General features: G+C 43.8%; 1 long non-coding RNA gene across 1 annotated transcript; it reads right to left on the reverse strand.

Annotated features, from left to right (window-relative positions):
- Nucleotides 1-4,609: 4,609 nt before the first annotated feature.
- On the reverse strand, nt 4,610-8,958 carry LOC125543863 (uncharacterized). The gene is made up of 4 exons (XR_007298918.2): nt 8,326-8,958; nt 7,552-7,640; nt 5,688-7,329; nt 4,610-4,939 (listed from the first exon to the last, which is right to left on the reverse strand). It is a non-coding gene; the product is annotated as an uncharacterized LOC125543863 (long non-coding RNA).
- Nucleotides 8,959-12,553: the final 3,595 nt, after the last annotated feature.

Genomic DNA, 12,553 nt, shown 5'->3' on the forward strand with positions numbered 1-12,553 from the left:
CTTCAAAAACGGAGACACGAATAGAAAAACTATCCTCAAAAAATATACGCGAAAAATATACACAACAACCATTGCGCCAACATAACTCGCATGGTAACCGTAGTATTTAATGCTTCTATTAGTACTACACTAACTTATACGTACTTTGACATATGAAGAACTTGCGATCGGCATTACCTACATGTGTTCAGCTAACCACTAGGGCATATATTTGCAACTAACAAAATGCAGCACTAACACTTTCGTAGCCACTCATATATGATTTTCTTTAACAAAAATGAAACTTCAAAAATTTCAGAAAAAGTTCCTGACAATGCATAAAAATGTTGCCTTATTCAAGAAAAAGTTCATCAATTTTAAAAAAATAGATCACAAAATTTTGAAAAATGTTCATCATTTTTTTTAAAAAGTTCACCAATTTGAAAAAAGATCATCAAATTTGAAGAAAGTTCACAAAAATAAAAAAGTTCACAAATTTTTGAAAATAGTTCACCCAATTTGAAAAAATGTTCATTGAATTTGAAAACAGTTCAAAGATTTTGAAAAAAAATTCATCAAATTTAGAAAAAGTTCCTCGAATTTTAAAAAAAGTTCATCAAATTTGAAACAAAATCATCAATTTTTTAAACTAGTTCACGAAAAATAGAAAAAAGTTCATAGATTTTGAAAAGAAAATTTCATCAAATTTGAAAAAGTTCACATATTAAAGAAAAAGCAAAAACGATGGGGGAAAGAAACTAGGAAGAAGAAGAAAAGAAAAAACAAAAAACAAAAAACAAAAAATTGAAGAAAGAAAAATGAGAGAAAGAAAAAGGAAAATGAAAGAATAAATAAAAGAAAGAATTGAATCTTATCAGATCCTGTTGTGTCGCGGGGTGGTTATACTATTGAAGCTCACTGCAGGAGGTCTGTTGTTTGAGTTGCGACGAGGTGCTTATTTTTTGCAGACAAAGTACAGCATAACGGGCCGGCCCAGTACGGGGTGCTGCAGGCACTCGTTTGCAAAATAGACATTAACAGACGCCTGCAGCGCCAAATAGGATTCGTCCTGGATCCCTGCATGACCGAGTGGCACGCGTGCGACCGGCCAAAGCTTCGGCCACCACACCATTGTCAAACATTTCCCATCTGTCAATGTATGTCACTGGCGTATGTACCACTAGTGCAAATGGGTCCTATTAATATTAAGACACACCTGGAGCATCTAGTCAGCCCCTCAAGCACTGGACGCGTCCGTAGAAACTAAGCGATGACACCTCATATTTGGTGCTATGCATTCGAATACATCGTATTTCATTTCCTAAATCCATATGAGTCATGCAAAAGTTTTCCTACATAGTAGTACGTACATCACGCTAGTCTAAACTAAGTTTCGTCGTAGGAGATGTCCATGACTTTTGTGCCGGGCGCCGGGTAGACGGGTGCGTAAGAAGGCTCCGGCTCCTCCTCATCCATAGCCGCGCGCATCTCGTCGACGTCCGCGGCGTGCTCCGCCTCCGCCTTCTGCAGACGACGTGGTTTGGCCTCCGCCGCCGATTCCGACCGGAGGGAATCGAGGATCGTCTGCTGCTTCGCCTGCAGATCCGCGGCTCCAGTGTCCCCCACATCCTCCCCCTCCTCCTCCGCCTCCTCCTTGTCCTCGTGCTCCTTCTTCTCCCGTCCTCGTGCTCCTCCTCCTCCGGATCTACCGCATCAGGAGGTAGGCCCGCAACTATCTGGGCTTTGCGCCTTGCCAGGACCTGCTCAAGGAGTTGCAGCCGGCGCTCCAACATTAGATTAGTTGCTCGGCGGCTTGGGGGCATAGTTGCTACCAGAAAGTGGCGTACGGCGAGTGGAAAGTGGCGGCGGCGGCGAACGGGAGGGGGGATGTGGATGGGTAGGGTTTCGGTGCCAGCGATCGGCTTAAATATTCCGGCTAGCGCACTACACGGCCCGGCGGAGCGGTGCCACGCGGGGACGGAGGAGATGTCTGTCCGACCGCCGGGTTTGCAGGCGATTCCATGTTGGATCCATCGTCTGTCCGATGTGGCGGACACGTCCCGGGCTCATATCCTCCTAAATTTGGGCTGAATATGAGGGGTGCCGGTCAGGCCAGGCATTCGAGGCCCGTTTAAGAAGGTCGTATAGGTCTTTTTTGTGATTGTTCACTAACGGGGCTGTCCGCCTAGACGTTTGACACGAATTTGAGGCGTCCGGTTGTAGATGCTTTTATAACACATCCTATCGTTAAATTGTGTGCGCTTATAAATTTTGAGACGTGTGTAAACAAAAGGACCATGTGCGATCACGCATGATTGGCTTATCTGAATAGTATGTGATACACTACACATGGTTACCACACGCAAAACGTGTGAGATAACTGGTAGCACCACACACAATTCACGGCCAAGAATCGTGTGATGAGTACCACACAGTTCTCTGTGTTTAATTGAGTGCGATGATAGGTCCACATTGCAGCATTTTATCTCAGTGCATGGTGTGCAATATAGCCACACGATAGGTTCCGTTAACCATGTGATATGATTGGTACCATCGCCGCAAGTTGTACAAATTAGTTGTGTGATTCAAACATGATGTGCTTGAAAACGTAATTATAAATGTCAGAATCTCATTTACATCTGTAAATGTAAAATTTTAAAACAAGATAGCTAGCTAGGTGTTGTCTTCTGCTTCAACATTGTTAAAAACTTGTGAGCGGTGTTGATGCGGTCGCCGACCACATCCACCGCTTTGACCGACTGCATCAGGTCTTGTTAGCTGATCTAGCACCCTAGGAATGGTAGTATACTCAGCGACGGATGCGAGCACGTCGACATCTTCAAAGTGGTCGTCATGCATTCAAATGCAATAGAGTTGGGGGGAGGGGGGGTTAATATTGCACACGGCTGGCAAAGTCGAAACATGTGCAATGAGTCATGTGTGATGGCGTTCACACGGTAACTAAGAAACAAAAGTGAACCGTATGTACACGGTGTCGTCCTCTCACACATCTTGTCATTTCATTCCTGTTGGTGGCTTCGGTCGACGCCTGACCGCCGCACATGCCTCTTGATGGACAGGGGTCGGCGCCAAGAGGTGTTGATGAAGTGTCGGCGAGCCCGTTCCCGCGCAACCATGTAGCCTTCCCTCGCGGCTCGTCGGAATACCCCAAAATAACAATGCTCTCCAACCAACAATGTAAAACCCCTAGTTAGGTGATTCGCACATCACATTCATCCCCAAGGTCGTCGAGGTCTACATTGGTCTCTCCCCTTAGATTACCTTCTCCCTATTGTTTATGGAACTACTGCACCATTGCCTAATGGCCCCTCCTATATAGTGAAGCTCCCGCTGGGAAGAGGCATGATGACCCACAAGTATATTCCCGTGTGTCCTCAAGAGCGTTTTAATCACTATAAGAAGTACCACCGACTTGTCCTTAGCACAATTAAGGATTGGGCCACTTGCTGCACCTTGCTACCTTTGTTACTTGTTACCAATTTTTTTGCTACCAAACTATCTTGCAACACTTGTAGAGAATACCTTACTGAAACCCGCTTATCGATTTCTTCTGCTCCTCGTTGGGTTCGACACTCTTACTTATCAAAAGAACTATGATTAGTGGGTATGAATATATGATTAACAATCTGAACATAATACTCTTCCAGCAAGTAAACCAACTAGCACAACTACAAGGCAGGGTGGTGGAGAAGATGTTAATGAAGATGATAATTACCACGTTGATGAGTGACGGGGGTCCCAGACCCGGGGTGCCTAACGTAAAGGAGCCCAGACCTGACCTTAACCAGGGCCCACCAGGCCCAAAGAGAATCAGGGAACCCTAAGGAGGAGAGGGAGATGAACGTGTACTCCAAGGCAGGAGGCGGCGGCCGTATCGATATGATATTTTCTCTATGTAAACTCTAGACCTCTCCTATATATAAAAACTAGTTGACCCGTTGCGCCAAATGGTGCAGAGACCCGCTAAAGCCATGTTGTCGATGAAATGGTTTCATTTTGCATGGACATATTCGATATTGGTAGTAGAAAGCTCATGTGTTAAACAATGCTATATTGAAAATATGGTTATGTGTTTGAAAATATTCTATATGTGAATCCATGTTCACACTGAAAAGAGAATCCATGGTTTAGTTGTTTTAGTTGCGAACAAGCACATATGGTAACAAATTTAACTCCACGCAGAGCCCCATTTGAAACCATGTGCGCGTTGAAAATATTGCATTTTTCAGTAACATTATGTTTGAGAAAGTGCAAGTACCATCTCAACTTGAAGTGTTTTGAAAATATTTAACTTGTAAAATAAGTAGGTTTTAGCAACCACTTAGGTACAAATTCAAACCCTCGAAGACGAAAAATGAAGTATACTTTATATTTGAAAATATATACTTCAGGATGCATATTTTGTTATCTTATTCGAATAACATGGAGTGTTTTGAAACAATTTGCGTTTCTTTAATATCTTTCAAGTTTTAGAAATCATCCAGGTGCATGGTAGGAATTAGCTAAAAATGCGCCATACGAACACCATTTTCAACTATTTATGCATATGATAGTCAAATAGAAAATAATAAAAGAGGTCACTGTCATAGTTAAAATGTAAGGAAAGGTCTGAATGAACAAGCTCTTCTAGGAGCTTGAATTATATTGTTTTTTGAACAAAGGGATTTTATTAAAATCAGCAGCACTTTACAGAAAGAATTGTGAAAGTATTCACGAAAAGATCAGAGGGGGTATCGCTGCCCGGACAAAGTCCTACATCCTGACATAGACACCTAGGAGTTTGAATTTGATAGTTCCAATAGAAACACTTGCTACAGATAAATAACTTTTAGTAAGGAAACGTCTGAATGAACATGCTCTTGTCGGCAAGTTATTATCGATCTTACAGCGGCTTCCCTCCTTCCACTTGTCCCAGATCACCTTTCAAGTTTTGTCTTGCCTATACAAAAATAATTTGAGAACCCTTGCATAAGAAACAAATGAAATCAAGAGAACAAATATACAACTGGAAGACAACATCTTCTTATCAGAAAGAATTTACAAGAAACAAATGAAAACATGACAGTTCGAATCAGAAATAAAACCGGCTATAACTAAAAAAACTAATGTGGCATGAACAAACAAAGGAAAGGACAATGCAAATGCCTAATACTGTCAAGGTATACAGCGGAACATGTAGTACAAAGCATCAGTTTGTACATAGTACTACCCTGACACGGAAAATCATAGTGCTTTTCTCAGAATATAGTGAAGGATTAAACGATTACTGTGTTGATTTGATCTGTCTTGCCTTATCAAAAACAGAGGGCAAAGCAAATACACATGCCAGACAAGGAACAAAATAACCCATAATTTGATTAATATATAGAGACTGGAAACTGAAGTACTCTAAATAACAGAACATCTGCAAGTAAGAACAAAAGATCTCAATCAGTTTTGGCTTCCGAACTCACATAATTAAATATGTAAGATATGGAGAAAGGGAACCAACCATCATGAAGAAATGCATTAGGTATATCAGTAGTCCATAATTGTAATGTGTATCAGGTCCTTTCTAACGCTGGTTTCTAAGCTATCTGGACATGGTATTTTAGATATATGAAATTATATGAGTAAAATTTATCCGATTCCTAACCACGTATCAACTGGGCGTTGAATAGAGAAAGGGATTTAAGAAATGGAGATACCTGTCTGCTGAATAGCGGGCATTTGACCGACAGGCAAACAACACGAATATTGAGCAGGTTAACAGGGGCACAACCAGTTGCTCGCAGCTCTTATTTGCTTCAGATTTATTTCCACCAATACGCCTCATCAATCATCACGGCGCATACATATATGAGAACAAATTTGAAACAAGATTGTGCCATGGTCAGAACCTAGATGATGCAAGCGTATAGAAAAAAACCAAGGACAGCTACATAGACTCAATCGGAGCATGATCAGAACCTGGACCCCCGATTTCTTTGTTTTGAAAGCAAACATATTATGGATGAACTATGAGGACTAAACAGAAGTTTTTTGCATCGGATTGTAGTTAAACAAAATGATTATAGACGACTTGCTATTACACCCAGCTATAAAAAATGAAAAAGGAGAGGTCTACATGAAAAGGAAATGTAATGTGTCAATAGAAACTCAAACTAAAAGCTGCACGCAAGATGAACCATGCCTCTAAAAATTCTTCAACCACATCAGGCAGGAAGTAGCCCACCAAACAATGAAGGCGTGCAACAGACCAGCGACAATTATTCATGGAAACACTAAGCGGCTTCCAAGAAGATATATTAAAGTGACTATCATGTAGCCCCATTAATTGCATGTACAGTTTGACTTGAAGTACCTAAGAACAACATGAATAAATCTCAAGAAAGTTTGACTTGAAGTACCTAATAAGAACAATATGAATAAATCTCAAGAAATTTTGGCAAACTATGAGCTGAAGATGCAGATTTTAGTTTCCGTAAATGACCGAGATGCATCTGTAGCTCCAACATAAAAGAAGTACAACCAACCATATAGATTTGAGAATACGGTACTTGTCAAGGATAAATGGGGGCTAACACATCTAGCACCAAGTCTGAATCAACGTGACACTTATCAGGTTTCTAGAGCATCTAATTAAGGGAGCAAAAAAAGAACAAATTCTATGTGAAAACGCTATTAATGCCTTCAAGGTAAATGCTTCTTCGTGTATCATATATGGCAGTTTGATAAAAAAAGTAAGAAAACAATATAGCAAATTAACATATAATTATGTTTATCAAAAAGGCAGAAGATAATCGATGAACTATAACTGGTGTAAAGCTCATCGCCAATGTGAAGTATTAACAGGCAATAGCAGCCTTATTATATTAGAAAGGAAGTAAAGTGTGAGACCCTGGGTTGTTTTATTTAACTACATAAGAAAAGCTACAGGTAGGCCCGCCATTCTTGTAAGCGCCACTAATTGTGAGGATACATGTGTACAGTCACACGATTGAAACGGTGAAAAGAACAGAAAACCGACCAAAGACACTTTCCAGAATGCAACAGATGAGGAAAATATCGTCTAGGAAACAAACATGATTAGTACAACATCACCTCATTCAAAACCATTTAAACAATGGTTTGGTCCAGCAGAAATTCATAAAAAATTGTAATGTGTACCTGAGAAAATGCGACCATTAGGATGAGTTCTGGAAGTCCAATTTCCACACACTTGTCTACCTGTATTTCATCATGTATCTTTTATTCACTCTTCGAAGAGGGAAAATAAGCAGGCGATGGAGGAAAACCAACTGCTGGAAAGCCAAGTTTATAAAGCCCAAATCCAACACCGACCAGTACCTGCAGAACAACGGGGAGTAGACAAACAAACACTATCTATCAGGTGAAGAGAACAAAGAGGAATAGAAAAAGGGAAAACTAATAAACTGGATCAGATTCACTACGTAGCATTTAAAAATTAATCTGGATCATGGGACCTGAAAGGCAGCTTGTCTGTTTCTAAGTATAATCCTACTTCTTACTTTAGATTACAAACCTCAAGATTGCAAACAGTAACCTTACTTGTGTCAAAAAATAAAGGTACGCCGTCTTCATCACTTGAGATGGGAAGACATCTTTCATGGCAACTCATGTTATATGTATGTTCGTACCTGCAAAATCAAGAGATGTGCGTGGTTCAGATTTCCTAGGAGACGATCAAAACCACATGTAGGCATAGCACCGAGCATAACATGCCTCAACCACAGCAACCATCGATGAACAGCAAGAATAACAACCATGCAGATATATGTTATTTCCTTGATTAGAGCAGCTAACCTTCAATCACCGGCAAGAGAACCATTAAAAACTGCGCCCACAGTAGAACACCTTGCAGATTTAGTATTTTACAACTGATGAAACTATCAAATACATTGTTTTCTTAACCCACTGCAGATAGCGCCAAGCATATATACCAAGGTATGACCGATGTATTAGCAGATGGAGACACACTCACCACCAAGCATTCTCATAGTGACATAATTACTGAGAAAGTCCATGCACTGCAAGAACAACATGCTCACGCTAGCACAGAAAGAATGCCAGCCTTTCATGTACGATACCAGGAAAAGGTTGTAACTATTTTGCCTATAGGTATATCATTAAGTATGAACTGAATATGTGTGTCTACTAAGCTCTAGGTAAACTTGCACGCATCTGCTACTCCACCCAGGCTTAATTCATCCTAGCAAAATCACATCACGAGCAAAAGAACGATTTGCAACTAACATTTCAAATCGAGATTTGTCCATCGAGCAGTCCCAAAATATATAAACAGAGCAGTTTCTAATTACCCACCTGAATGTTTCGAGTTGTGCCGGAATCCATGGGTATAGCACCAGCTGCAGGTGTCGTCGCCCACCCGCTGAGGCCGCGGTCTGTCGCCCACCCGCTGATGCCGGCGTCCGCTGCACCACAAGGAAGAGGTGGACTGCAGCCTCCCGTGCATCGCGCCCAAGCCCCAGCCTCCTGGCAGCTCTCAATCCGGGAGCGGATCGAGCCGCCGTCAACCCTGTCCCGTCAGCCGCCGGACTTCCGTCTCCTCTTTCCTCTCTTTCTCCCTCATATCCTTCTTTCACTCCCCTGCTGAGCAAAGACATCCACCCGGCCTTCTACCTGGCACACATCCGAGAGGTTCGTGCAGCGGCGGCTAACGAGAGGGAGAGGATGGACGGGGAGGGAGGGGACCGGCGGCTGTGGTGAAGCGGGAGAGAGGAGGCAGGAGGAGGGAGAGGCGCGGGAGGGAGGTCGGCGAGGAAGGCGGAGCTCAGGCGGAGGTGTAAAGGAGGCGGCTGCGAGCGAGGAGAGGGTGCAGCGGGAGGGAAGGAGGAGCGAGGCCGTGCGGCGGCTGGGTGATCGGGGGAAAGGAGGCTTAGGGTTCGCCTGGTGTGGATGCGATTGGGCAAGGAGCCACGGCGTGCGAGCAGCGGATTGGGCAAATCGCTTTTGCACATGGGTCGACTGATAAATAACTGTGAGGTGAAAAATGATTTTACCAAATATGAAGATTCAACGGCTCAGGCGCGCCAGAAAGGCAGATCGGACGGCCAACAAAGCCTCAATCGGGGGAGCCTTGTGGGGGTGAGTTGGCTAGCCTCTTTATAGTTTTAAATGGAGGTCTAGGGTCCTCATGAGGGATCCAATCTGGAACTCAACTCTCGGTAGACATCTGAAACACCATTGTAATCCTCTGCACGACGTGTCCCCTCACCATGAATACCAAGACAAAGCACGACGTAGTGTATTACTCTTCGGAGGCTCGAACCTGGGTAAACTGTGTGTGCAGACTCCGTTCTGGTACTTCCAGTCTCGTCATGAACCCTACCGAGGGATCTGACGTGAATTCGCTCCATCAGTTGGCGCTCGAGGCACGGGCGACGTTGATCGGACAACGAACCCGGTTCATAGAATCATTAGAGGTCGGTGATCTCTCACCAGACCACAACCTCACGTTCGGCTCCTTCAAGCCGATCGTTGATGGATCAGGGTAATCCCTTGACATCTCGCCTTCACGCTACATCAAACGCGTGTACAACATGCAAGGGAAGGCCCAAGAGGTTTATGATCGCCCCCATCACCTCGCATGGAGGCGCATCGTATGACCTCCCCGACGCTACGATATCTCCTGCGAGACCTCGGTAAACATGATATTCACAACGGCTGATACACGTCGGAATTAGAAGCTCGCCAGACGCGCCATCTACACAACGGAAGAGGTAACCAGCGAACAACTAGCATGGTGCCAAGACACAATTACCTTCCATGCTGGGGACCACCTCGAAGACGTCGTGCATCCATGAAGGAAATATGCCCTAGAGGCAATAATAAAGTTGTTATTTATATTTCCTTATATCATGATAAATGTTTATTATTCATGCTAGAATTGTATTAACCGAAAACTTAGTACATGTGTGAATACATCGACAAACAGAGTGTCCTAGTATGCCTCTACTTGACTAGCTCGTTAATCAAAGATGGTTAAGTTTCCTGACCATAGACATGTGTTGTCATTTGATGAATGGGATCACATCATGAGAGAATGATGTGATGGACAAGACCCATCCGTTAGCTTAGCATAATGATCGTTTAGTTTTTCTGCTATTGCTTTCTTCATGACTTATACATGTTCCTCAGACTATGAGATTATGCCACTCCCGAAAACTGCAGGAACACCTTGTGTGCTATCAAACGTCACAACGTAACTGGGTGATTATAAAGATGCTCTACGGGTGTCTTCGATGGTGTTTGTTGAGTTGGCATAGATCGAGATTAGGATTTGTCACTCCGTGTATCGGAGAGGTATCTCTGGGCCCTCTCGGTAATGCACATCACTATGAGCCTTGCAAGCAATGTGACTAATGAGTAGTCACGGGATGATGCGTTAAGGAATGAGTAAAGAGACTTGCCAGTGACGAGATTGAACTAGGTATGATGATACCGACGATCGAATCTCGGGCAAGTAACATACCGATGACAAAGGGAACAACGTATGTTGCTATGTGGTTTGACCGATAAAGATCTTCGTATAATATGTAGGAGCCAATATGAGCATCCAGGTTCCGCTATTGGTTATTGACCGGAGATATGTCTTGGTCATGTCTACATAGTTCTCGAACCCGTAGGGTCCGCACGCTTAACGTTCGATGACAATTTGTATTGTGATTTTTGTGTTTTGATGAACCGAAGTTTATTCAGAGTCCCGGATAAGATCACGGACATGACGAGGAGTCTCGAAATGGTTGAGACATAAAGATTCATATATTGGAAGGCTACATTCGGACACCGGAATGGTTCAGGTCGTTTCAGATAAGTTTCAGAGTAGCGGGGGTTACTGGAACCCCCCCCCCCCGGAGGTTAATGGGACACATGGGCCTTAGTGGAGAAGAGAGAGTGCCGGCCAGGAGGTGGCGCCCCCTGCCCAGTATGAATTGGACAAGGGGTGGGGGCGGCGCCCCCTCCTTCCTTCTCTCCTCTTCCTCCTTCCCTTCTTCTTCTACTTGGAATAACAAAGGGGGGGACCGAATCCTACTTGGACCGGGAGTCTAGGTAGGACTCCCCCCATGGCGCCCCCCCTAGGGCCGGCCACTTGCCCTCCCCCTTTATATACGTGGGAAGGGGGCACCCCAAAGGCACACCAAGTCTTCTCTTAGCCGTGTGCGGTGCCCCCCTACACAGTTACACACCTCGGTCATATCGTCGTAGTGCTTAGGCGAAGCCCTGCGCCGGTAACTTCATCATCACTGTCATCACGTTGTCCTGCTGACGGAACTCTCCCTCGTCCTCAACTGGATCAAGAGATCGAGGGACGTCATCGAGCTGAACGTGTGCTGAACGCGGAGGTGCCGTATGTTCGGTGCTTGGATTGGTTGGATCGCGAAGACGTTCGATTACATCAACCGTGTTACTAAACGCTTCCGCTTTCGGTCTACGAGGGTACGTGGACACACTCTCCCCTCTCGTTGGTATGCATCTCCTAGATGGATCTTGCGTGATCGTAGGAAATTTTTTGAAATACCGCGTTCCCCAACAGTGGTATCAGAGCCAGGTCTATGCGTAGATGTTATATGCACGAGTAGAATATAATGAGTTGTGGGCGATAATAGTCATACTGCTTACTAGTAATGTCTTACTTTGATTCGGCGGTATTGTTGGATTAAGCGGCCCGGACCGACATTACATGACCTCGTTCATGAGACTGGTTCTCCCGACGTGCTTCGCACATAGGTGGCTATCGGGTGTCTGTTTCTCCAGCTTTAGTTGAATGGAGTTTGACTACGCCCGGTCCTTGTTGGTGTCAAAACCGGCCGATCTCGGGTAGGGGGTCCCAAACTGTGCGTCTGAGGATCGAAGCTAACAGGAGGCAGGGGACACGATGTTTACCTAGGTTCGGGCCCTCTTGATGGAGGTAATACCTGAAGGAAATATGCCCTAGAGGCAATAATAAAGTTATTATTTATTTCCTTATATCATGATAAATGTTTATTATTCATGCTAGAATTGTATTAACCGGAAACATAATACATGTGTGAATACATAGACAAAAAGAGTGTCACTAGTATGCCTCTACTTGACTAGCTCGTTAATCAAAGATGGTTATGTTTCCTAACCATGAACAAAGAGTTGTTATTTGATTAACGAGGTCACATCATTAGTTGAATGATCTGATTGACATGACCCATTCCATTAGCTTAGCACCCGATCGTTTAGAATGTTGCTATTGCTTTCTTCATGACTTATGCATGTTCCTATAACTATGAGATTATGCAACTCCCGTTTACCGGAGGAACACTTTGGGTACTACCAAACGTCACAACGTAACTGGGTGATTATAAATGAGTACTACAGGTGTCTCCAAAGGTACATGTTGGGTTGGCGTATTTCGAGATTAGGTTTTGTCACTCCGATTGTCGGAGAGGTATCTCTGGGGCCCTCTCGGTAATACACATCACATAAGCCTTGCAAGCATTGTAACTAAGATGTTAGTTGTGAGATGATGTATTACGGAACGAGTAAAGAGACTTGCCGG

Source organism: Triticum urartu, chromosome 3A (assembly GCF_056163025.1).
Source record: "Triticum urartu cultivar PI428250 chromosome 3A, HENAU_Tu73, whole genome shotgun sequence".
Lineage (NCBI taxonomy): Eukaryota > Viridiplantae > Streptophyta > Magnoliopsida > Poales > Poaceae > Triticum > Triticum urartu.